We start from the raw sequence: 23,614 nt of genomic DNA, 5'->3' as shown, positions 1-23,614 counted from the left end.
CTAGATGACCCTTGCGGCTAGATGACTCTACAATTCTATGATTTTATAATAAAGAAGCTACAATGAGGAAAGCATCTGAGCAGGTCTGGGAACCTCAAGCTGATGAGCCAGACATCTGGTCCACTGCCTCCACTCCTTACCCTGCTCCTAGCAGTTAGATCTAATTATAGTAGTGCCAGCTGGCCAGGGGGAGATAAGAATTTATGCCCTGGCTTCTTCCTGTGTCTTTAGCTATGGTTTGATCTGCAGAAACCAGCAAGTGTAGATTTCGCTCTGGACATGTCTGCAGATGTATATGCCACTCACAATGAGATTCATCTGCTATAACAGCAGAGCCAAGATTTGGGTGGATGCAAGTGATTTTATTCTCAAAATGCTTCACAAACAAGTCACAAAGGGCTACCGTTGGTTCTATCACCTCCTTTGGGCCAGGATACACCCCAGAAAAGCTCTGCCTGACGACATAATGAGGATGCAGTGGAGGCAGCAAAGTGTGCCTTCTTTGCTGCCTTCACTGCCTCTAGGTCGGCTCGATAATGAGCCCTTACCAGTGTTCGGGTCTTTCCTCCACTTGTGTTCAAACTGCATCCCAGCTTGTTTCCTCATCTTAAGCTCTGGAGTAGTCATGAATGCTGCCTCTGTGTTCAGAAATCAACAGATGAAGCTTCAGCATAGAGGACACCTTACGAGTGTTTGGTTGCATTCATATGGATCTTTCCTCCACTTGCGTTCAAGCCATTTCCCAGCTTGTTTCCTCGTCCTAAGCTCTGGAGTACTGTTTCATTGTGCATTTTAAGGTAGTGGCTGGTTTTATGATACATCTTTATTGTTTGCTGTTCCTGTATCCCGTAAGTTGGTTTTCTAAAAATGCCCACTGCTTGAAAAGGTAAATGATTAAGCGGTGTAGGAACGTCTTAAATAAATAATAAATAAAATTGTGATGTAAATCAGTTTCCGGCTCCACAAAGTGGGAGAGGGCTTTCAGAGTGATCATATCAATACCCCAAGCCATTCAGGTGTTCCAGAGGTCACCCAGAGCTTCGACACGGGCACCAGTCATATCAGCCAGAAAACCTCCCAAAACCGTTTGGAATCCCACTGGATCCATCAGCCTCTGGGGGCGGACCTTCCGAATAGTTTCCCCCGCCTCTGCAGAGGGGAAAAGTGCACTCCCATGGGTGGTGAAGTCACAGCCTGCCTGGCCCTTGTTCCAGAGTGAAGACTTCACCTGAAGAAAAGAGGAAGGCATTCTGAGCCAGGTGGGATTAAACTTCTCTAAATTTATGCGGGAGGGAAATGGAAATTTTTCAGTAGCTGATGGTTGGTGAATTTTGATAGAGGGAGCAAATGAAAGGGACTAAAAACGATTTTATTTTATTTTATTGCACTGGACTTCTTTGTTCTAATTTCGATGATGCCTACTTTGCTGATGCATTTGTTCGATCTACTTTTGAAAGTGAAGCAGTCCTGGAACTGTATGCAGATTGGAGCTCTATTATTGCTCTATGGAAGGCAAACAGCATCAAAAAGCAAGGAGACCCATTTGGAGAAATCATTCACCAGCTTGTCAACCAGAGTTGGCATCACTAGGCAGTCACAGAGGGCCACACCTAGAGACCCATTCCCAATCTCTGGATCTGTGCGCCATGAAATGTTGGTGTGCCATCAAGCTGAACAAACCTACAGAGGGGGTGGGTGGGGAAGGGAGGTGGTGGTAGCCAGTGGCATCACAAGGGGGGCAGGTGCCATGTCTGGGGGGAGGGTGACAAGAAGGTACCCGGTGGGGTGCTCGGCCTGCCTCCGCTGGGCTCAGCAGTGTGAGCAACCATCGCGCCAAATGTGGAGGATCCTCCGTTCACAGCTGCAGGCGCAAGCAGAGGATCCCGCCACCACCCATGTGGTGTTCGAGTGGCGCCGGCAGCAAACCGCTACAACAACGCATGCACGGTGTCGCACATATGTGCTGTACATAGTGGCGCCACACATGTGCCCTACATAGCAATGCCACACATGCGTTGTATGTAGTGGCGCAATGCGTGCGCAGCCGGTGGTTTGCCCCGCCCTGCGTGTCGGTTAGCCTTCGTTCGCCCCTGGCGGTAGCAGCACAAAGTGGTTAAGCAGTACATTATTTCATTTAGGTACTTCATTTAGACTTTCTTTTCTTTTTCCTTGATCCCTTGTTTCAGTGATCTACTAAATGCTTTTTCTTGATCTGGAAGGAGACCTAAAACTTATTCAAGCAAAAAAAACCATGGCGACACCAGCATAAGGTGCAAAAATCCCTGAGTAGGATTGACAGTTTGGTCATCCTGAGAATGAATCTGGTTCAAGTGAATTCTGCCCCAGACTTTGAAATTCTGCATTACCAGCACAGTTCCTGGATAGGAACTTGGCAGGATGGAAACCAGATTAAAGATGAGAATTTTGGATTCCCCCTACCCCCAGACCTTGGAGAAAGCTGAAATGCTAATATAGTTTCAGTGCTGAAATTGTGTTGTGTTGGGAACAATATTTTCCCAAATAGCCATTTACACATTCCTATTCCTTTTAAAGTTTTTGGTAGGGTTGATACCCTATTGCCGCTTTAATTTTTGCCAATTCCAAATATTCACACAGTTTATTTTGCTATTATATTTGTTGGTGTAGTCTCCCCTTTCCAATTCTTTGCAATTAACATTTTGCTGCGGTTGTAGCATACAAGAACACATTTTTCTTATCCTTTGGGATATTGATTCACATAATGCCTAGGAGAAAGGCTTCAGGGTTTGTTTGTTTTCCCAAATGTTTGTCTAAACATTTTTTAAACTTCATCATAGACAGTATTCCAAAATATTTTATCCCAACCCCACCACATGTGGTACATTGTTCCTTCCTGATTACACATCCAGCAAACATTTGATTTTGATTTATATATTTTAGCCAATTTTCTGGGGGTCATGTACCACCTATACAGCATTTTCATGAAATTTTCCTTTATTGTATAGCAGGCCATTAATTTTAAGTCTTTTTGCCACAATTTTTCCCAATCCTCCATCTAGATAGGATATCCAAAATCTTTTGCCCATTTCATCATCACTTCTTTGATCTCCCCATCCTCTACCTCCCAATCCAGCAATAATCTATATGTTTTGATAATATTTTCTTTTTATTCTGTAATAATTCCTTTTCTAATTTTGATATCTCTTTTTCAAATCCAATTTTCTTATCTAATTTAAACACATCATTTAATGGATGATATTGTAACCAATCCGTACAATAATGTCTAATTGCTTTAATTTTTTTCAGTTTTAATTAGCTTTGTTCTTCTTTTAGAATTTCTCTATATGTTGCCCAATTTGGATCCATATTTTTTCTCTTTACAGAAAAGACCTCCATCGGTGAAAGCCACCAAGGTGTCTTTATATTTACAAAGTCTTTATCTCTGACCCATATTGTAAATAGAGAGTTTTGAATTATATGGTTTAAAAAACCCCTATGTACTTTTGTTTTATCATAACCTAGATATCCGTGCCATCCAACATGCCATCCATATCTGTTGTCCCATCCTTCTATGTCCAATATATCTGTATTTTTCAATGTCATCCATTCTTTTAGTCAACATAAACATGAGGCTTCATAATAGAGTTTCAGATCTGGCAAGGCGAAGTCCCCTCTTTCCTTTATATCTGCTAATAATTTATATTTAATTCACGGCTTCTTGCCTTGCCTGGCTACTGATTTGATCCCACAATGTCCCTATTTCCCCTGCCAGTGCTGCCACCACCAAGCTCAGGAACGAGAATGAGCTGGCGCTTGTCCCGAGCAATGGCAGCAGTTGTGAGGGAGCACCCCGTTGCCTCTCTGTGTCTGCCGCTGCCTGCCTCCTCCCTTGGGCAGCTCGTAGCTGTTTCTGGAAAGCGGGCAAGAATGACGTGTACTTTACATATTATACATAAAGTTTATTGCACTAAGCAATACACATGATGTATAATATATACCCTTTATGAGAACAGGATGGAGAAGGAGGTCCCAGGTTTTGCAAACTGCCCTCAGAACCCAGAACATAAATTCTAAATGCCTGTCATAGTCTGCGCAGCCTGAAAACCTCTTCTGTCCAGGACAGTACATTCTGTTGCAGGCCTTTGAGCATATGCGCATCTTTAAAGTGCACCTGAACACAAACTGCAACTGATGTGGAATAATGTGGATGTCTCCTTTCCCCAGGTTCATCATCCCTATTGTGCTCCTCAGTCTCACATCTGACCATTCTCACAATGCATATACTGCAGATCAGCGCTGTGATTTGTGCTTTCATCAGCCTTCTCTTCCTCCTTATCGCCCTGGGCTCAGACTACTGGCAGCAAATTGGCAATCTGCACAGTGGCCTCTGGAATGTGTGTATGGCTAAATGCATACATATTGGGATGGCTGTGGCAGGTAATATCTTCTCTTAAGGTGCGGTATTCCAAAGCTGATTGAACTGATCTTCATTTCTAAAGCATGCAGCAGTATGTGGGGCACTTGATCATACTTCAACTCCCTGAAAGTCTGGTGTGACTAGGGATAACATATTTATTCTGTCTTAGGCACTGGGAATCATATCATATTTTGATAAATATGCCCTGGAAGCCACCACAAAATGGCTGCTGTGGGAAGCAAAGAAATAGGTGACAGTAATCTGCAGCAGTGAGTCCCACTGCTGCCTTTACTATGGTATAATTTATGTAGGGCCGGACTGAGAGGTTTCGGCACTTGAGGCAAAACAGAAAGTGCTTCTTCTTTTGTAGCTTCCTGCTTGCGGTAGCTGCCACCTGCAAGTGCACCAGCACTGCAATGTCAGGCCTAAGCATCACCAATGACAGGACGCCTTCACTGAAATGGGGAGGGTTATGGGTAGACTTGGCGTAGTCGCAATGAGCTTCTGGCCATGTTTGGAGTGTAAACAAGGAGCTGGCGAGGGCGTGAGGATGTGAGTTCCCACATCTCCTTTGGAACACAGCTGTTTCTCTGCCAGGAAGTGTTTTCCTTCCCTGACTTAGAGTATGAGATCTGTGGCGAATGCTGCCCAAGGGGTTGCCTGGGATTCAGCCAAAAGACACTGCACTGCTCCTTCATGTCAAAAATTCCTTCCTTGCACAGAAGGGATGCACATGGGTCCGTCAAATGAACTACTGCAGTGCTTGAAATGTCAAGTACGTGAACCAGCAACTCCTGCATCTGCCAGGAGGGCTGGGGCTGTGAGAGACAACAGCAGCCACCCAGTGAGGCCATACTGACGATGCAGCTGCAGGCTGGCATTTCTTGGAACACTGGAGAACAGGGGTTAGGGGAGGCTCTGTGTTGTTTTGATGATTGCTCTGCTGCCTTTTTAAAATAGTGTTTTGGACTTATTGTAACCTGCCTCAAGAACTTTGGTTAGTAGGTGGGGTAGGGATATTCCTAAATAAATAAAATAATCATGGTGCTGAGTAATAGGGGGTTTGGGCTGGGTGTTCATCAGTATGCAGATGACACCCAGCTCTACCTCTCTTTTAAATCAGAACCAGTGAAGGCAGTGAAGGTCCTGTGTGAGTGCCTGGAGGCGGTTGGAGGATGGATGGCGGCTAATGGATTGAAGTTGAATCCTGACAAGACAGAAGTACTGTTTTTGGGGGACAGGGGGCAGGTGGGTGTGGGGGACTCCCTGGTCCTGAATGGGGTAACTGTGTCCCTGAAGGACCAGGTGCACAGCCTGGGACTCATTTTGGACTCACAGCTGTCCATGGAGGCGCAGGTCAATTCTGTGTCCAGGGCGGCTGTCCACCAGCTCCACCTGGTACGCAGGCTGAGACCATACCTGCCCAATCACTGTCTTGCCAGAGTGGTGCATGCTCTAGTTATCTCCCGCTTGGACTATTGCAATGCACTCCACGTGGGGCTACCTTTGAAGGTGACCTGGAAACTGCAATTAATCCAGAATGCGGCAGCTAGACTGGTGACTGGGAGTGGCCACCGGGACCACATAACACCGGTCCTGAGAGATCTGCATTGGCTCCCAGTATGTTTCCAAGCACAATTCAAAGTGCTGGTGCTGACCTTTAAAGCCCTAAATGGCCTCGGTCCTGTATACCTGAAGGAGCATCTCCACCCCCATTGTTCAGCCCGGACACTGAGATCCAGTGCCGAGGGCCTTCTGGCGGTTCCTTCATTGCGAGAAGTGAGGTTACAGGGAACCAGACAGAGGGCCTTCTCGGTAGTGGCACCCGCCCTGTGGAACGCCCTCCCTTCAGATGTGAAGGAAATAAGAAGCTATCTTATCTTTAAAAGACATCTGAAGGCAGCCCTGTTTAGGGAAGTTTTTAATATTTAATGCTGTATTGTTTTTAATATTCAATTGGAAGCCGCCCAGAGTGGCTGGGGAAACTCAGTCAGATGGGCGGGGTATAAATAAATTATTTATTATTATTATTATTATTATTATTATTATTAGAGCCTGATCCATTAGGGCAAATGTGGCACTGCCAACCCCCACCTGCCAGGGGTTGGCTCTGCCTGACATGGCCTCTGGCACTGCCTACCGTTGGTTTTCCTGGCTGTTATGGGCATTTAACCCCCTTCTTCCTTTCGCTTCGTTCCTTCAAGGTTCCATCCATGCCATCCGAGTGTTCATGTTCTTCGGGATGATCGCTGGAGCCGTCTCTTGCATTATTCTCTGTGGAACATTTTTTGACTTCCAGTTTGGCTTCCTCTCCCGGGCCAGGACCTCAGCCATAGCCAGCCTTGTTGCAGGTATCGTTGGGGTCATATGCATCTGTCCCCTCAAGCCCCCAAACTCAAAGCTGCAGACTGTGCCTGAACAAATCCCACAGATCCTACGCCAAGAAAACTTGAGCTGAAAGGAAAAGTCCACACGGAATCCTATTGGTGGACTCCAACTAAGTCATATTCAGAGTAGACCCACTGAAATGTATTGACATGATGAAAGGTAGAATTCAAACCCTTACTCTCCATCCCAGGTATTTAGAGGGTGGTGGAGTGGAAAGTATGGATCTGCTGTAGGCCTCTCAGGAGGGTGAACTTCTGATGCTTCTTTCTGCAACACCAGCAACACCAGAAGTTGAAGCAGGAGTCTAGAAAAGGGCTGTGGTCTAAATCACCGAGCCTCTTGGGCTTGCCGATCAGAAGGTCGATGGTTTGAACCCCCGTGGTGAACTCCCGTTGCTCGGTCACAGCTCCTGTCAACCTAGCAGTTCAAAAGCACGCCAAAAAGTGCAAGTAGATAAATAGGTACCGCTGCGGCAGGAAGGTAAACAACGTTTCCCTGCACTGCTCTGGTTTCGGTGTTCTGTTGCGCCAGAAGTGGCTTAGTTCTGCTAGCCACATGACCCGGAAAAACTGTCTGCGGACAAACGCCGGCTCGCCAAGATGAGCACCGCAACCCCAGAGTCGTCCGTGACTAGACTTAACTGTCAGGGGCCCTTTATCTTTGCTGGAAAAGGGCTTAGTGATCTCCCTAAATACTTCTCTCCGCTTCCATTTCCACCAATGTCAGAGTTGCAAAGGAGAAGAGCCAGTTCATAAAACCCTTCATGATCCTCCTCCCCCTTCTTATTTGCACTTCCAATATTATGGTGCAAAGGAGAAGAAGAGGGTCACAAAGGATCTTCAAAGCCTCCCCAGAAGTGGCTCTTTTCCAACTGCAGTGTTGAAGATGAAAAAGAGCTGTATAGAGCAGCTTCAAAAGCAGCACTGTAAGAAGAAGTGGATTTCATCCAACAAAAACTATGTCCCCCTTCTTCAGCAAGGCATGCTCCTAAAACCTTCCTTTTTCTACCTTTGCCTCCACTGGCCAGTAGAATGAACAGCTTGGCTGGCAGGAGGAGTAAGGCAGAAAGGTGGCCAGCAGAGCAGGGCTGCTGCTCAGAAACGGCTGCAACATGTTGTGGCAGTCCCTCGCCTGAGCCACCCATCCACCACTGCTCATCACACTTTATTTCACATTGCCACCTGTCTGTGTTCAAGTGAACTGCAGGGTGATGACACTTTTACTTTTTCATTATATGTAACTGATACATATATAAAAACAGCCAAACAATTGCATTTGAAAACAATTTGAAAAATAGCAACGATAAATATAAAAAAACTGTTCAGAACGGAAGCTGATAATCCACAATCAACTCAGATTCGGAACAGATACCAGCTGGGATAGAGATTTTAGCACATTCGTTGAAAGCAGGGCATCTTTAGCATGCACCAGAAAGACAACAGAGAAGGTGCTTGGCCAATATATAATGAGAGGGAGTTCCAAAGTCTAGGTGCCACTACACTAAAGGCCCGTTTTTGACATCATGTGGAGCGGACCTCTTCATAGGCTGGGGCCTGCAGGATGCCATTTCTTGCAGCGCACAGTGGTCAGCTTGGGATGTAGGGGGTGAGATGATGTTTTAGTCACACTGGTTCATAGCTATATAGGGCTTTGTACACTAATTTTGAACGTTGCACAGTGGCAGATTGGCAGCCAGTGCATTTCTTTCAGCAGCAGTATATATGTTGGTCATATTCCACCCCAGTGAGTAGTTGATCCTCTCCATTTTGCACTAGCTGCAGCTTCCAGCTCAGCATCAAGGATTTAATTAACAAGTAACTTGATATCCTGATGTATTTTTTCTTCCTAGCTGGTTGCGTCCTGATTGCCATGGCCATTTACACAGGGCAGACAGGAGGAAATGGCTTTTATGGATGGTCTTTCGGCTTGGGCTGGGCCTCCTTTCCTCTCTTCCTTATTACTGGTGAGTATGTGTCAAATGGGAAATGCTGAAAAAGCACGTCTTTATTAAAAAGTTTGCCTTCGCCTAGCATTGTCAGCTGCATTATTTAAGTCTGGGGCTGCTCTACAGTGTGTCCATTTGAACACAGATGAAAGCAGGTGTGTGTGTGCGCATCCTTACCTGCCCAATGACGTTGTGGGTTGGTATATACCAAGAGCGCTTCCTTTTTCTTTTACCTGAGGTGTGGGCAGGGAAGCAAAAATATGGATACCCTAATTAGGTGAAAGGTTTTATGACACCACACCCACTCTTGTGGGTGGGATGCCAGGATCTAGAATTAATTTAGATTGAAAGCAGCATGTTGAGGATGAGCACGAATGATTGTGGATTAAGAAAATTGATTTTTTGTGTGCTACCTATGGGGTTAGTATATACGTAGGTGTTAAATAGCATGAAGGATAAGGTACATATCTGAGGGGGTTCAAAATCAATCTCCGTGGGGTAGAACACTTATCTCATAGGACCTCATTATGCATCTCCCTTAACAGCAATGAAAGGACCTATTGCAAATCAGCACCCTCTCTTTCCCACTATGCCAGAAGGACTCCATAATGCCTGACTTGCACGACCAGGCATTGCATTCTCCCCAACTCTCTGGATAACACTATGAAGGACATGGCACAGCTTGAATGGGATCAATCCAGACCACAACTTTATTGACATCAGAGGCAAGAGGTTGGGCATAAGCATCAGTCAACCATTTACTTCCAACCCACCTGCCGGAAGAGGCACCAAGGGTCAACGCAGCAGCAGGGGTTCCTATGACTTACGTCAAATAGGGGGACTCCCATGGGGGTCACCACCTTGAGGAGTGCTGAGGTCCAAGCCCCCGCCTGGGCATACAGCCAGAAGCAACTCCTCCTGGACCCCTTTAATGGGATACCCTACATTTGGGGAGGGGTAGGCCTGTGGGTTAAAGCCTCAGCGCCTAGGACTTGCCGATTGAAAGGTTGGCGGTTCGAATCCCCGTGGCGGGGTGCGCTCCCGTCGTTCGGTCCCAGCGCCTGCCAACCTAGCAGTTCGAAAGCACCTTCGGGTGCAAGTAGATAAATAGGGATCGCTTACCAGTGGGAAGGTAAACAGCGTTCCGTGTGCTGCGCTTGCTCACCAGATGCAGCTTGTCATGCTGGCCACGTGACCCGGAAGTGTCTGCGGACAGCGCTGGCTCCCGGCCTATAGAGTGAGATGAGCGCACAACCCTAGAGTCTGGCAAGACTGGCCCGTACGGGCAGGGGTACCTTTACCTTTTAGGCCTAGACTACAACCTCTCCCCTGCACGGCCAAGACTAAGGAACATCCAATACCTAGACCGCCAAAGTTGTGACAATTGCTATTAGGTAGGAAAAAACCAACAGGCAGGTGCTGATTTCCTTGATGGACGAATTTCTGCACCGAATATGGTGACCACCAATGCCACAGCTAGGTCTGAAAACAGTATGAAAACTGGCTGGCTGGCTGGGGGATCCAACAAAAAACTAGTTGCTGGGACTAGGGCCAACCTGCCTCATCAAGCCCACTCCCTGGGAAGGCCCTGTCTCCAAGCCTGCCTGCCATTGGCCAATTTGCAGGCAGGCTTGAATCCGAAACACCAGCCGGCGAGGTGAGCTTGAAGCTGCCCTCACCAGCCAGGCAGTCCCCAGCACCAGGGCCCCTGTCGGATGAGGGATCCAGGAGGCATTGCCTACCCACAGTGCGACTGAAGGGTAAGCGGACTTTTATGTAATGCCAATGAGATGTCCAGAAGAACCAACAGCGTCACAGCCCCAATACCCAACCCTAGTCAAAGGTAATTTGGGGACACAACCGGTGCAGTTTCTGCCCCTTAGCAGAGCTGAAGCCAGAGTAATTGAGGCCAAGGTAATGCATGGGATCCCAAAGTGTCTGTAATGGAATGTTGACGTTCTATACAGTTATGTTGCCTAAGTGTTGCAGATTGGTGGAGAAGCTGTAGCTCAGTATAACACGCATGTTTTTCATGTCCAAGCTTCCGAAGCTTCTCAGAAGGTTCTGAAAACGTATCTGGCTGGGACCCTGAGAACTGTTGGCACACAGGATTGATATATATGGCATCTATCTATCTATCTATCTATCTATCTATCTATCTATCATCTATCTATCTATCATCTATCTATCTATCATCTATCATCTATCATCTATCATCTATCATCTATCATCTATCATCTATCATCTATCTATCATCTCTATCTATCTATATCTACACACACACATACAAGGCATGTATCTGCATAGCTGCTTCCTACAATCAAATCCAATACTACCTCAATAGTTCTAGGATTCCATGTGCCCATGGAGGACATCAGTAAAAGCCTCTTGCTTTAAAAATTGACACATCTACATCAAAATATGTATTTTATTATTGCATATGTTGACCTAAGATATGTGTTTATATATGTATGTTGTGGATACACACTAGTTCTTGTTACGTTTTATTTTAAAATATATAATTTACAGTGTGATGTGAAAATGGGTTGGAACTGGTTTATGCATTAATGACACGGATGTGAGATAGGCTTATCCATCCACTCCTAGACACTTCCAGTTCTGCCCATGACTAGTCCCTTGGAGAAGTCTCAAAATGCGCAGTCAGTGTGGTTCTGTGGAAGGGAATATATTTTGGTCCATGAAAACAGCAGGTCTTGGAGGATGAGCAAGAGAGGTAACGCTGGGGTCAGAGCCCCGGATATCTTGGGTGGTGTTTTATTCTGTTCCTCTGTTGCGCTAATCAGCCCCTTTTCTCTCCTGACAGGTGGGCTGGCTTTCCCCTTGGATAGGGCTGTGTCAACAGGAGCATGAAGAAAAGGCTGTGCTTCCACTTCAGATGACACCTGGGGCACACAGACCCAGCCTGCACTGGGGCGAGTTGGAGCTGGGGGGAATTGAATATAATGTAGGGCTGCCATATTTCAAAAAGTGAAAATCAGGACACAAAAGTTGTTGAGTTTTTGTCAAGGTGGTTGAGGTTTTGATTTTTTTTTTTTTTTTGGCCAAATTTGTTGAGCTTTTCTTCATTATAATTTTTTTAGTTTTGCCCAGAGTTGTTGAGCTTTCTTTGCAAAATCTCTAAGGGTTTTTGAGCTATCTTTAATGAAATTCGCCAAAATCTACACTTCTTAAATGACCCAAATACCTGCCATGTCTGGGAAAATTCTGGATGTATGGCAACCCTACTTTAATGACAAAACTGACATTTTTATAGGTCCAGCAAGGTGGTGAAGAAACTGGAAGTTATTTACTGAATGCTGTAGAACAGAACTTCTCAAATTGGTGGGGGAAGGATGATTAAAGTATCACATTACCTTAATGTATGCTGCTATTACCCATTAAGAATCATGATGAACATTATTATTATTATTTTGTAAATTTATTTATTTGGTTTTTTCAAATTAAAATTTTACAATAACGTATCAACATACAATATAGAAATAATATTCCACAGAATCTCCTGGACTTCCTGGACTTCCCTCCTCCCATTTGTGGGTCCTATTGTTAGTCCTTTCCTTTTGCATATTCTATAATAATCCAAACCTTTTTACATCTCCATTGTGTCCAAAATTCACCATTAAACTACAACTGTTATTCCAATCCCACTAATTTTTTTTAGCTGTTTACAATGGTTTTTAAGATACCTTTCCCCCATTCCTTATTACAATTTTGGTCTTCCTGATTTCTGATTCTTCCAGTCGTTTTTGCCATTTTGGCATAGTCCATCAGCTTGATCTGCCACAATGATGAACAATATTATTATTCTTTCAGTGGCTGGGTTAAAGATAAGGAATGAGTAAGCTAGGCATCTTCTATTCATCAAGCTGAAAGGAAGGTCTATGAATTAAATGATATCTCTCTATCTTCCGTATAGTTTGTATGAGTAAATGACTTTTGTGATTCTTCTGTTTGTCTTGCTTACCTTCTGGCAGCAAGAATATAAGCACACAGATTCTGAAGCCTAAAAGACAGCCTGGTTATAAGGGTGGAAGCGTGGGTTTGGATTTAGAATCAAGAGGTCTAATTTTGCTCCCAGCAGACTACCCTGCAAAGGAAGTCATAGGAAGTAATGGAACCTGTCTCTTCTCCATCCCTTGATATGTGGCTCTTTCTCTCCCCCATGCAAGTTTTGGGAGAAAAGCAGTTGTTCTTGGATGTGACTTTCTCTTTAACAGAAGGTTCCCACACATAGCCTAGTTAATCCTCCCAATATTCTTGGAAAAAAAACTTATGCGGAAGTTAGATCATTCAGCATCCATCCTGATCTTTCTTGGGGAGTCATATTACAATAAGCATTCATCCTGCCTTCGCCCTGATTTGTTTGTCAAGTGTTTATATGTGTTCCCAGTAATAATTCACTCATTTCTCACTTGTCAATGCATTTCCCAGCACTCCTCCCCAATCACACAAAGTCTGGGTTGTACCCCACTGAATTCGATTAGATTCATCGAAATTAATGGGCCTATGTTAGTAGATTAGCATTGGCTATAACCCTGATTCCTTTATCTTTTTTTAAAAAAATGGATTTGTTGTCCCAGGGTAATAGATGGCTTTAACCCACATTATTTATGTGCGACCCCAATTTTAGGGTACACAGTCAGGAGGCACCTTGAGTAAGCTTTCTAAATTTGGAAAAACAAATTGCCACCACACATATTTTGTATAAATAGAGTTTGTAAAAAATTCTTATTTTTTCTCTCAGTGACTGCTGTGTGCAGAAGGATTTTAAAAATAAATGAAATAAAAACAACATCCAAATACTCTCAGAGTTTCATGAGCCCTTCTGTTTTGATTCCATCAGCCAACAAAGTGGGGCATGGCTAGGTTAGGCTAGGCGATTGTAGTTTAAGGCAATAGGAGTGTGCAATGAAGAAGGAAAGAGGGAAGGAGATCCTGTGTGTGTGTGTGTGTGTGTGTGTGTGTGTGTGTGTGTGTGTGTTTGACACTGCAACTCCCCAGACCAGGCATAGAATTCTTTTCTTGAAATATTTGTGAATGATTATGGGAGTGAGGCATATGAAACTGACAAAAGCTCCTATCACTGCTCACATATTTTCATCTGCATGCAAAGTTATAAAAGTGCATCAACAACTCATGAGAAGCATTTGATTCACAAATGTATTTCTTTGGTTATTGATCTATGGCAGGCAAGCAGCATCAAAAGGCGGAGGGGACCCATTTGCAGAAATCATATAGGTTAATGAGTCACCAACTTGTTAATCAGAGTTGGTGTCACTAGGCAGTCACAGAGGGCCAGACTAGAGACCCATGCCCACTCTCTGGATTCGATCTTGCCTGATTGCTCCTCCTCCTGCTCCTCCTCCTCTACTGTTGCCCTTCTGGGTCAGGTCAAAGGTCCATCTAGCCTCAGTCACAGATTTGAACGTTTTCACAATGCATATACTGCAGATCAGTGCTGTGGTTAGTGCTTTCATCAGCCTTCTTCTCACTCTCATTGCCCTGGGCTCAGACCACTGGGTGCTAATTGGCAATTTGAACCGTGGCCTCTGGAAATTTTGTCGTCCTTCTGCTTCGAGCTATATTTGTTTTACATATTCAATGGATCTAGAACCAGGTGAGATCTTCTCTGTCTTGTGCTTGGACTACTTAAGGTACGGAATTCTAAAGCAGATTGAACTGATTTTCCTTTCTAAGGCATGCAGCAGTCTGTGGGGGGGCAGTTGATCCTTCAACCCCCTGAAGGTCCAGTGTGACTAGAGATAACACATTTACCCTGTCCTTTTTTTTTTAGGTGGGGGGGTAAAATATTAGGTGCTGGGACTCATATCTTGATAAAGGTGTCCTGGGTGCCAGCACAAAATGGCTGCTGTGGGTGGGCAGCAAAAAAATTAAAAGGTGATAGTAGTTCATACCACTGAGGCTGGATCTACACAGATATGAAAAATGCTATAAAAACTCTATAAAAATATAGCTCCCAATGCTATTTACCATTGACAACAGATCACTGATATACGGTGCCCTCTCATGTCACATTTTTAGAACACATTTTTAACGTTATAATTGACCAGTGCAGATGAGTCCCCACTTTCCACAAAAAACCCTTGCATTTAATTTTTAATATATGCTGTATCGAAGCCATTTTTGTCTGCCAAGGATCCCCTACCATATACAACCTTGCATGTTGCAAAGGATCCTGGGAGTGCTTTGGAGTGCCCACTCCATTTGCACTGTGCTCTTGGCAGGTTTGCTGTGCCCCAATGTCACTCGGTGTGAGTTGCGTGTGTTTTTCTTCAGTTCTGCGAAGCTGTGCGTTGAAGGAGAAGATCGGTGGCGTTGGGCAAGTTTCTCTGAAGAGATGTTTCCCTACCACAACTAGTCTTCAAGTTAGCAAACCTATGATAAGCTTCTTCTCCTTCTTCTTTAAATAAGAATAAACATGTGCATTCCACCACCCAGACCATTCCATTGTAATTATCCAACCTCCCGAAATTTCAGCACCTCTTGTGGTGGTCCGACTCCTTTGTTTCAACAGTACAAACTCCACAAACACCCTCCATTTCTCCCCAAAATCATTTCTCCTGCATATTTCCCCTCTTACTTTAATGGCACATGTTAGTAAAGGTAAAGGGAAACCTGACCATTAGGTCCAGTCGTGGCCGACTCTGGGGTTGCGGCGCTCATCTCGCTTTACTGGCCAAGGAAGCCGGCATACAGCTTCCAGGTCATGTGGTCAGCATGACTAAGCCGCTTCTGGCGAACCAGAGCAGCGCATGGAAACGCCGTTTACCTTCCCGCCGGAATGGTACCTATTTATCTACTTGCACTTTGACATGATTTCAAACTGCTAGGTTGGCAGCAGCTGGGACTGAGCAACAGGAGCTCACCCCATCGCGGGGATTCGAACCCCTGACCTTCTGATCAGCAAATCCTAGGCTTTGTGGTTTAACCCACAGCGCCACCCACGTCCCTAATGGCACATGTTAATTTATTGTTAATAGCTATATCCCACACCTCTTTATACCATTCTTCCATTTTATTTTCTGCTTGCCCCTTCCACTTCCTAGCTATCATAATTCGTGTAGCAGTCAATAAATTAGTGAGCAAGTCCTTTATAGCCTGTGAACCTTCCACCCCATCGTAAATTGATAATAATGCTACCTCTGGACTTTTGAAATAAAAAAATTCCTTCCAGTAGCACCTTAAAGACCAACTAAGTTAGTTCTTGGTATGAGCTTTCGTGTGCATGCACACTTCTTCAGATACCAGATGGACTTCCATTTCATGCGGCTCAATGTGGTGCCTTCCATGGTTCCAGTTACAGATAGGTAGCCGTGTTGGTCTGCCATAGTCAAAATAAAAAAATTCCTTCCAGTAGCACCTTAAAGACCAACTAAGTTAGTTCTTGGTATGAGCTTTCGTGTAACAGTTAAACCAAGTTATTTTAGTTCCTTTTAGAGCTTCTCTTATTTTTTCTTTGCTTCACATTTTCTCCACTCAGTCCTTTATTTTAAGTATTTTCTTCTCTTTGGCTTTTTTTTCAATTTACTTTTTTCAATTTACTGGGAAGTCTTCTGTCATCATCACCGGGGTTAGTGGGGAATTTGCTAGTATCAATTTTCCTTTATATTTCGCCCATATCTCAATGATATTTCTTAATAAGGGATTTTCAATATGCTGCCACCATTGTCTATTTGGTTTGATAAAAAATATATTCACTAACTTCTTCCTCATTTCCTGTATACCACTCTCTAACCACTCTCTCTCTCCTTGTTCTGTTATACAATCTATGATATATCTTAATTATACCATCTTCTTTTATTAATTCTAGGTTTTTTATCCCCATTACAAAATTTATTAATCATACTTTGCCAACACTTTATCCCTGTCTCCGTTATCTTAATTGGTAACATTCTAAATAAAAAAATTACTCTAGAAAAATTTTCATTTTAATTATCACTAGTCTTCCAAACCATGAAAGCTTAATTTTCTTATATTCCTCCAGCTTTTCCTTAATTTCCTTCTTTAATTTGTTAAGGTTCTCTTGTTCTAAATTTTCTAAATTTCTTGTTATATTTATTCCCAAGTACTTCATTACTTTTCTTAGTTTTTATATCTATTTTTATTTCCTTCAAAATGATAAGCTTCTAAGGATACTCAGGAATACATGCTATACACATTTTTGTCTACTTGAAGAAGCCATGGTCCAATCTGAAAAATATGTTTACTGAAAAATATTTATGTTACAAAACTATAAAAAAAAATTGAGTTTGCAAAACAATAATTACCATGTGGTTTAGGGTAGATCAATGTGTCAGTGTCCACTTATCCCCAGTGTAAATATGACATATCGGCAAAAGTCAGAAATTGAAAGATAACTATAGCACGTACACGAAAATCAATTTCAGATTTGAAATCAGCATTGAAAGAACATATAAAAACAGTTGAAAAATCTCATGCAGAAGAAAAAAAATTGTTCCCCAGTATACTGTGTATCCCAAGGGAATACATTTTTTTTGTATACCTCCAACTGTACATAGATATTCATGTCATGTTCAATGCTATGTAAGTCACTTACATTTATACTCATATTGTACTACTTTGGCTATGTGTTTAATAAAATATTGAAAAACACTGTGAAAAACAAAGATTATGGTGAAAAGTGAAAAAGATGAATTGCAAAAAAATAGAGCTTACAGAACAAAACCATCTTCAGATATGAAATCAGCACGTCGAAATTAGGTTAGAACAAAATTCTTGTTTCCCAGTGTTATAAACCAATTTCGTTATTAAACAATGATTATAAACTGTTTGCCAACATATTGGCTAACAGGATGAAAATAATTTTGAAAGAATACACACATCATGATCAGGCAGGTTTTCTTCCAGGGAGACAAATGAAGGATAATATAAGAAATATTCTAGATATAATAGAATACCTGGGAACAAGAAATGAAAAACAGCAGCATTGATGTTTATAGATGCTGAAAAAGCCTTTGACTCTTGTCTCTTGGGAATTCATGAAAAACATTCTTGAAGAACTGGGCTTTGGAGAAAATTTTGGGAGAGGGATTCAAGCAATATATTCGGATCAAAAAGCAAAATTAATTGTAAATCAGGTGATAACAGATGAATGTAAGATACAGAAGGGAACAAGACAGGGATATCCTTTAACACCGTTATTATTCATTTTGGTCCTAGAAGTCCTGACGAGAACTATCAGGGCAGATGAAAATATCAGATGAATTATGGTAGCGAAAAAGACATATAAATTGAAAGCATATGCTTATGACCTTGTAATTACAGTGGAAGACCCCAAGAATTCTGTTCCGAAAGTCCTAGAAAAAATGCAGGAATTTGGGCAGGTGGCAGGCTTCAAATTAAATAAAAATAAGACAAAGCTGTTAGTAAAAAACCTATCAGAAAAGGATAACAAAGTATTTATCAGAGTATAGAAAAAGAGATTCATAAAAAGGTTAAATATTTAGGAATTTGGCTCACAACCAAGAATATAAATACTGTGGTACCTCTGGTTACAAACTTAATTCATTCTGGAGGTCCGTTCTTAACCTGAAACCATTCTTAACCTGAGGTACCACTTTAGCTAATGGGGCCTCCTGCTACCGCTGGGCTGCTGCCGCGCAATTTCAGTTCTCATCCTGAGGTAAAGTTCTTAACCCGAGGTACTACTTCCAGGTTAGCGGAGTCTGTAACCCAAAGTGTTTGTAACCGAGGTGTTTGTAACCAGAGGTACCACTGTATCTTTAAGGATAATTATGAAAAGATTTGGAAGGAAATAAAAAGGAATCTAGAAATATGGGGTAGAATGCGACCCGTGCATGTGCAGACACGTCTTACGTTTACTTCAGGATGTGAACGGGGCTCCGGAATGGATCCCGTTCGTATCCAGAGGTACCACTGTATACAGATTAATTCTGAAACAGGACAGAGTGCATGCAAAACTGATATGTGTCAGATAAAAACTGATTGATCCATCCATGGGGGGAAATATTACATGGGACATCTGCAGGCTATTGCCAAATCCCACAGATGCATTTAACCTTTTTTCTTTCTCTTCCTTCCTTCCTGAAAGATTCGTACCATGCTACCCGAGCCTTCTTGTTCTTCGGGATGATCGCTGGAGCCATCTCTTGCATTGGTCTTTGTTGCACTTTCTTTCCCTTCCAACTAAGAGCTCAGCTATAGCCAGCCTCATTGCCGGTATCATGGGGGTTCTGAGCATCTATGTCCACACTAAGCCCAAGCCCCTGAAACCCCAGAAATCAGAGCTGTAGACTGTGTTTAAACAGATTCCGTGCCAACAAGACGAGCTCAAATGAAACATATTCATGTCACAAAACACTATTGGCAGAACTAAGTTATACTCAGAATAGACCCACAGAAATTGATGGATATGAATAAGGGTGAAAAATGCCCTTCCCCCTCTTCACCTCCAGTTTCAGAGTTACAAAAGATGAGGGGGGGGGTGCAAAGGGCCTTCATAGCCCTTCCGGGGAGGCTGCTTTCCACTTGCTATGCTGGAGTTAGAAAGCAGCCATGTGGGGTGCCTTCAAAAGCCACACTGTGGGGAGCAGTGGCTTCCACTGAATGAAAACCACATTCCCCTTCTTAATAATAATAACAACAACAAATGTTTATTTATGCCCAGCCAGAACCGGGCTCAGGGCGGCTAACACCAATAAAATTACAATAAAACGTAATAGAAAAAGAAAAAGAAACAGTTAATTAAAATATGGGTTAAAAGATAGGTTAGAATACAATTTAAAATGCAGCCTCATTTTAGTAGTAACCCATAAATCAAAACCACAAGGGAAGGGAAACATAAGGGTCAGACTGAGTCCAAACCAAAAGCCAGGCGGAACAGCTCTGTCTTGCAGGCCCTGCGGAAAGATGTCAAATCCCACAGGGCCCTGGTCTCTTGTGACAGAGCGTTCCACCAAGTCAGGGCCAGTACTGAAAAGGCCCTGGCCCTAGTTGAGACCAATCTAACTTCCTTGTGGCTCGGGACCTGCAAAGTATTGTTATTTGTGGACCTTAAGGTCCTCCGTGGGGCATACCAGGAGACGTGGTCCTTGAGTATAGCTTGCTTCTAAAACCTTCCCCCTTTCACCTCATGCTGCCACAACCAAGCAGGATGAAGAATTTGCCTGGCAGGAGGAGCAACACTGGGAGGTAGCCAGTAGCAGTGCTGGCAGATCTGTGCCTCTGGATCCTCAGAGCATGAACCACTAAGTTGGCAGGCAGAGGAGCCAGCAGAGCAGGGCAGTGACTACTACTTGTACTGGCTATCTGTCAGTGAAGCCCCGGTGCTGACAAGAGAAGCAGAGGCAGGCATAGAGAGAGAACAGTTAAAAGCGGAAGGCAGAGAGGAGGGGGAGCGCAGCTGTAATTTGAGCTCTGAACATAGGGGAGAAGAAGGACAGGGCCAGAGTGAAAGGCTGCTGCGTGACAGCTCAAATAGTGAGTCAGGCCTTGGAATGCAGGAAGTATTCTCTCCCAAATCTCATTGGATCACAAAAGTGGCCGACAAGTGAAAGATACCAGAAAAGAAGGTGAGGGCTACTGTGTTGGGGAAGGAGGAGGAGCTCAGTCCAGGCAACTCCATCTCCTGGGGAGGACGATGAGTAGAGGAGCTCTGTCCTAGTTTTAGCAATAAATCTGAAAGAATTAACAGCCAGAGTCGTCTCACGTTTGTGGGAGAGACCAAGCCATAACATTATCCCTCTACATCTCACCTGGGCCACCCATTCACCACCATATTTTACATCGCTACCTATCTGTGTTCAAGTGAACTACAGAGTGATGACAAACTTACTTTTTTATTACCATATTTTTTGCTCTATAAGACGCACCAGACCACAAGACGCACCTAGTTTTGGGAGGAGGAAAACAAGAGAAAAAATATTCTGAATCTCAGAAGCCAGAACAGCAAGAGGGATCGCTGCAGCAATCCCTCTTGCTGTTCTGGCTTCTGGGATAGCTGCGCAGCCTGCATTCGCTCCATAAGACGCACACACATTTCCCCTTACTTTTTAGGAGGAAAAAAGTGAGTCTTATAGAGCAAAAAATACGGTATTTGTAACTGATACGTATATTAAAAAGTTAAACAATATAATATGAAAACAATGTGCAAAATAACAACCATAAATATGAAAAACTGTTTAGAACAGCATCACATAATGCACAATCAATTCAAATCCAGGACAGATACTAGCTGGGATAAAGACTTTAGCAGGTTTGTCGAATGCGGAACATCTTTAGCATGTACCAGAGAGACAATAATGGAGGTGCCTGTCTGATATATAATGAGAGGGAGTGCCAAAGTGTAGGTGCCACTACATCAAAGACCCGATTTTGACATCATGTGGAGTGGACCTCCTCATAGCCTGGGACCTGCAGGATGCCATCTCTTGCAGAGCACAGTAGTCAGCTTGGGATGTAGGGGGTGAGATGATGTTTTAGTCACACTGGTCCATAGCAATATAGGGCTTTGTACTAATTTTGAACCTTGCACAGGGTTTGATTGGCAGTCAGTGCATTTCTTTCAGCCGTAGTATATATGTTGGTCATATTCCACCCCAGTGAGTAGTTGATCCTCTCCATTTTGCACTAACTGCAGCTTCCAGCTCAGCATCAAGGATTTAATTTACAAGTAACTTGATAACCTGATGTGTATTTTCTTCCTAGCTGGTTGCGTCCTGATTGCCATGGCCACCTTCACAGGGTGTTTGACACCACAGAGTAGTTCTGAATGGTCTTACGGATGGTCTTTTGGCTTGGGTTGGGCCTCCTTTCCTCTCTTCCTTATTACTGGTGAGTATGTGTCAAATCGGAAATGCTGAAAATGCACATCTTTATTTAAAAGTTTGCCTTCACGTAGCATTGTCAGCTGCATTATTTAAGTCTGGGGCTGCTCTACAGTGTGTCCATTTGAACACAGATGAAAGCAGGTGTGTGTTCCCTGTAGAAGATTCAAAATGCACCTTGTAGTTCTGTAGAAGAGAATATATTTTAGCCCTTTAGAACGGCAAGTTTGTGATGTCACTGATGAAGAAGGGACGACAGCAGTCCAGATATCTTGGATGGAGTTTGATTCTGCTCCCCCTGTTGCCCTAACCAGCCCCTTTTCTCTCCTGACAGGTGGGCTGGCTTTCGCCTTGGATAGGGCTGTGTCAACAGGAGCATGAAGAAAAGGCTGTGCTTCCACTTCAGATGACACCTGGGGCACACAGACCCAGCCTGCACTGGGGCGAGTTGGAGCTGGGGGGAATTGAATATAATGTAGGGCTGCCATATTTGAAAAAGTGAACATCCGGACACAAAGGTTGTTGAGCTTTTGTCAAGGTTGTTGAGGTTTTTTTTAGTTTTGCCCAAAGTTGTTGAGCTTCCTTTGCAAAATCTCTAAGGGTTTCATCTTCAATGAAATTCGCCAAGATCTATACTTCCGATATGAACCGGATACCTGCTATGTCCGGGAAATTGAGGATGTATAGCAACTTTAATGACAAAACTGGCATTGTTATAAGTCCGGCAAGGTGTTTAAGAAACTGGAAGTTATTTACTGAATGCTGTAGAAGAGGACTTCTCCAATTGGTGGGGGAAGGATGATTAAAGTATTGTATTAGCTTAATGTATGCTGCTATTACCAGTTAAGAATGATGATGAACATTATTATTATTATTATTTTATAAATTTATTTATTTGGTCTTTTAAATTAAAATTTTACAAGAACATATCAATCTACAATAAAGAAATAAGATTCCATATATAAAAGGACACAGATTCTGAAGCCTAAAAGACAGCCTGGTTTTAAGGGTAGAAGTGTGGGTTTGGATTTAGAATCAAGAGGTCTAATTTTGCTCCCAGAAGACTTCCCTGCAAAGTCATAGGAAGCAATGGAACCTCTCTCTTCTCCATCCCTTGCTATGTGGCTCTTTCTCTCCCCCATGCAAGTTTTGGGAGAAAAGCAGTTCTTCTGGTATTTGAATCAGTCGTCTTGGATGTGACTTTATCTTTAACAGAAAGTTCCCACACACAGCCTATTTATTCCTCCCAATATACTTGTAGAAAACTTATGTGGAGGTTAGATCATTCAGCATCTATTCTGATATTTCTTGGGGAGTCATATTACAACAAGCATTCATCCTGCCTTGGCCCTGATTTGTTTGTCAAGTGTTTATATGTGTTCCCAGTAATAATTCACTCATTTCTCACTTGTCAATGCATTTCCCGGCACTCCTCCCCATTCACACAAAGTCTGGGTTGTACCCCACTGAATTCCATTCAGAGTAGTTTCAAGAATTTCCTGCAGCCAATCAGACGCCACGCTTTGGTTTTCAAACGTTTTGGAAGTCTAACTTACTTCCGGAACGGATTTCATTTGACTTCCAAGGTACGACTGCATATGAATATTGGATGTATTTTTTCAACAATAACAACAACAACAACAACAACAACAACAACAACAACAACAGACCATAATAATAAATACATTTAGGCAGAGTTCTGATTTATAGCTCCCATGATCTCTCCCCCGAGGCCGTGCTGTAGTCAGGGGCGCCAACTATAGAGGGCTGAAGGCCCTTCAATATTTGAGGGCAGGGGGTGAGGCCCTCCCAGTATTGAGGGGGCTCCAAACAAATCAGCCGCTTTCCTGCACCCTCTGCACTCCCCATCCCCTGCCACTGGCAGGTAAGTGCTGGCACGCCAGACAGGAGCTGGATGCATGTAGGGTGATCTTTACTTTCCGTGCTTTGCAGCCCCTGCCACTGTCAGGGCGCAATGGGGATTTCTGCGGGGGGGGAGCCTGAGTCCCCCCCCGACTGTGTACCTGAGGCAACGGCCCC

General features: G+C 43.5%; 1 long non-coding RNA gene and 1 pseudogene across 2 annotated transcripts; both read left to right on the top strand.

Annotated features, from left to right (window-relative positions):
* Positions 1–4,884: 4,884 nt before the first annotated feature.
* Positions 4,885–22,537, top strand: LOC308484552. The gene is made up of 5 exons (XR_013989971.1): positions 4,885–5,393; positions 6,601–6,747; positions 8,634–8,747; positions 11,554–11,757; positions 22,113–22,537. It is a non-coding gene; the product is annotated as an uncharacterized lncRNA (long non-coding RNA).
* Positions 14,158–22,120, top strand: LOC308484484 (protein NKG7-like; annotated as a pseudogene). Its single transcript, XR_013991453.1, has 4 exons — positions 14,158–14,364; positions 18,841–18,968; positions 21,456–21,581; positions 21,909–22,120. The product of XR_013991453.1 is annotated as a protein NKG7-like (transcript).
* Positions 22,538–23,614: the final 1,077 nt, after the last annotated feature.

This window comes from Podarcis pityusensis (genome assembly GCF_964106645.2).
Source record: "Podarcis pityusensis genome assembly, chromosome: 8".
Lineage (NCBI taxonomy): Eukaryota > Metazoa > Chordata > Lepidosauria > Squamata > Lacertidae > Podarcis > Podarcis pityusensis.
Note: the sequence above shows the minus strand (reverse complement) of the source record. Positions and strands in the feature narration are given on the sequence as shown.